Below are 3767 nucleotides of genomic sequence, written 5' to 3'. Positions count from 1 at the left end.
ATGCCTAAGTACAATTTATTTTAACACATCCCACTGATAACAAAAACACTTCCACTTTTGATTTTCTCTTTTGACATCAGTAAATGTTTTGAAAAAGCCCGATTAGTTTTGTAATTTTTACAATCTTGAAGTGGAAACTTGGATATGAGATGTATCACTTTAAAAACCCTTCCACTGAACTAGATAATGCACTGGACATGGCTGACTCAAGATTTAGTCCTCCATAATAACCACTAATTACTGAAATTATTGAGCTGATATCAATGCTCGACATCAGTTGGCCCAAAAAGTGTTGCAGCATGGGAGGTCTTGTGTGGACCCTGTTTGATCCTGTATGCAGTTATGGATCATACTGGAATTTGACCTGACATTTTCCTGATTAATCTGATTTATAGTAGTAATCATCATGTTGATCTTTTGCTTTCCAAGTAGTGCTTCAAGTAATTAATCCAATCAACAGTTCATTATTTTAAAGCAACATTTGTCTTATGAAAACAGAGGCTCTGATGTATGTATGAAGCGCTGTAGTTCCAACAGAGTTAACGGTTGAAGTTACATGAACATTTGCATATTCTACATAAATTGGGGGTGTTTTATTGACTTTCTATAAAAGAGACCTGGAAGTCATGAAAGCAGCTTTTATATTTTATAAACATTCTTTTAAAAGTTGCCTCATTACCTACAGCTTCAAGGGTAAAAGGACCACAACTCCCAAGTTTCAGAGCTCAAATAAAAATGAAGGCCTGAAGAATTGTACTAATTACTGGGAGTCAGCTGTTTGTGATCACTGGGGCAGAAAGAGCATCTCTAGAGGGGTGGATCTTGAAAACAAAGTGGCTAGTCTTATGACACTCTGCAGGGGTGAGAGGCTGATGAAGTTCACCACCTCTGTATTGTGTAAGCAGCCCTGTTAAATGAAACTGCCTTCATTCTGGGCAGGAAAAGACTGCAAGCGTTTTATAGAAGATGGCAGTGAAACATAGTTGAGATGTGGGTTTTTTTTTTTCCAGAATTCTTAGTAGGTTCAATCTAAGGCATTTGGACTTCTTTTCTGAATTCAAAATGACCAAAATCTAACTTAAAGCAAAATAAAAAGGAAAAACCGATTAATATATTAGCACAAATATTTGCAATAAAAGTCTTAAACTCCACAAATCATACCTGAATCTTGCAGAAATGCAGGCTGAATGCTATGCCAGTTTGAGTGCTGCAAATGCCAATTTCTTCTCCTGTGCCGTACAGTAGTTTTATTTTACAGTGCCAGACCCAAAGAAAAGTCCTATTTCTCCAAACTCAAATATTTGCATGTCTCCAAATCTTCTGGGAGCTGATGTCTGGTTGAGAATGTCTGTGCCACACAACCCACCAGTGTCCATGGAGGAGTGTGAGCCTCCTCGGAGGATCTGCCAACTGGAGGGCGAGGAAAAGAACAAACCCCCTCATTTAGCTCAAATCTTATGCATTTTTTGAGAAGGGTAGTCTCAAACCTTCCAATGTACCACCTTGTTCTTTTTTTTCTCATAAAGCAGTGATGTCGAGTCCTGGTCCTGGAGGACCACTATCTTGCATGTTTAAGATGTTTCTCTGCTTTGACACACCTGATTTGAATGAGCGAGTGATGAGCAGGTTTCTGCAGAACTTAAAGACCTGCTGAAGAGCAGGGAAACAACTAAAACAGGCAGGGCAGTGGCCCTACAGGACCATGGTTGGACATCACTGACATAACACAGTTAAATGTATTTTGAAGGGATCTAAATTGTCTTTTTAAACATACCTTAACTCAGATTTTGTATGTTTTGGACAGTAAAGCTTTAGGTAAACTGTAATAATTTCTTTCATTTTAGTGTGGATCATGGACTAAAAAAATACAATCAGTTAATATAGTGTATTTACTTGTCCTCAGGTTACACAAATGTACATTTTAAAGCATAAGCAACTGGTATTTTTCAGAATGTGGTGAATGTAACAAACCTCATGTTTTTACCATCAGTAGATCCTTTTGTAAGGTACCTTTTTTAAAATGTGAATATGTGTAAAAAAGAGATTATGCTGCTTCAGTTACTTCTAATAGTATTAAGAAATTCACATTTAAAGAACACAAGAAAGAAAAATCAGCAAGTTGAACACTCTTCCTTCATCCAGGCTAAAACAAATAACATCATCTATCACACAGACGCTCTCACATATGAAGAGAAAACAGCAACTCTCTCTAATAGACAACCATTACAGGTCACCACATCCGTCAGCACGTGTCTCCATCAGCAACAGAATAGGTGACCATGTGTAGAAGGAGCAAAGCTCTATTTTGTTTTGTTGTTCAAATATCCTGAGTTTCAAGTTGACTGTGTTGGCCGCCTGTGTAATTATCCCAGTGAACCTGAAAATATGTGTAGAAACATCAAACGCTGAGAGAAACCTGCGGGTAGAAAATTAAAGCACCTATAAGCATTTCTGCTGGATGTCAGGTGAAAAGAAAATCATTTTTGAAAAGCAAATTCTTAAAAAGATGTCCCAGTTTTAATTGCTATAAAAAACACAGGGTTGTTACTATAAAAATAAGAAGAAATACATACAAAATATCTTGCATAAGTGCTTGAGTTGTTCAGTATGACAGTGACCAATAAAACAATCTCCTGTAAGCTACGAATATATTTCTGCTGTCACTGTTACGACTTAAAAAAAAGGGCCTCTTTAGGAATGTGGTATGCCCTGTGACCCCCTAGTGAAGGGAGTTTACATATCCATGTCTACACTAGTTAAAGCCACATTCCTCCCCCTGATCTGGGTCAAAGATAAAAGATGACACAGGTCTGATGCTGGCAAGCGAGACTGATCTGACATTCAAAGACTTTTTTTGTTGGAAGTTCAGAAAAAAAAACCCAATAAAACATACAGATGTCACATAATTTATTACACCAGCTTTTGATCTGTGGTTTCTCCAACCAGCCTTTTCTTCAAGACAATTTCATTGTGTATCCTTCTGCTGAACTACACTTTCTGCCTGGACCATTTAAATGTAGTGATGATGTATATTGTAATGACGTAGGCTGCAGGGAAGACGTGGGAAGTGCACAAATCTGCTTTTACTTTAAAAGGTGCACATAAGAAAATTTACTAGAGACATCTTCCTGCTGTTGTTAGATCACTTTCAGTTACTGATGACAATACTTAACAGATCCTGAGTCTGAATGAACCAGGTCACAACTGGCATCTGCATTTAAGAATCAGGACCATCAGCTTTTAATAAATACATACTTATTTATCTGCATTCAACAAATAAACCTCCATTTATTTTTACTGCAAACAGAATTAATGTCACATCATCAAAGCTGGTGAATGTTCAGGGAAAACAAAAACTTGCATCCACCTTTTTGACAAATGTACTGAATTGTTGTAATATAGTAACTACTATAGTAAATAACTCATTTTAAAAAAGCAAGTTTTAGATTTTATTTTTAATAGGCATCATAACTAAACTATGTTTTCTGACTGGGCAGCAGAAAAAGAAATTGTATCTGCTTTTCATGTAAAATCAAATCTAATGCTCATAATAACTCATAAATTGTCATAATTAGTGACAAAAGCACACAAAATTAAATAATGTTTTATCAGGCAAGCTGACAAAGACATTTATTCTTGATATTTGCTTGAGAAAATCATATGTTGACACTTTTAGCTCAGTATGAAACTCTGCTAAAGGTATGAAGACAGAACGCAGACTTCCCAGGGATGGAACTTTTAATTCTTCACCGTGGTTAACCCCCCCC

The sequence above is a fragment of the Kryptolebias marmoratus genome, linkage group LG16 (genome assembly GCF_001649575.2).
Source record: "Kryptolebias marmoratus isolate JLee-2015 linkage group LG16, ASM164957v2, whole genome shotgun sequence".
In the NCBI taxonomy this organism is placed as follows: Eukaryota; Metazoa; Chordata; class Actinopteri; order Cyprinodontiformes; family Rivulidae; genus Kryptolebias; species Kryptolebias marmoratus.
The sequence above is the reverse complement of the archived record's forward strand: the minus strand, read 5'-3'. Positions refer to the sequence as shown.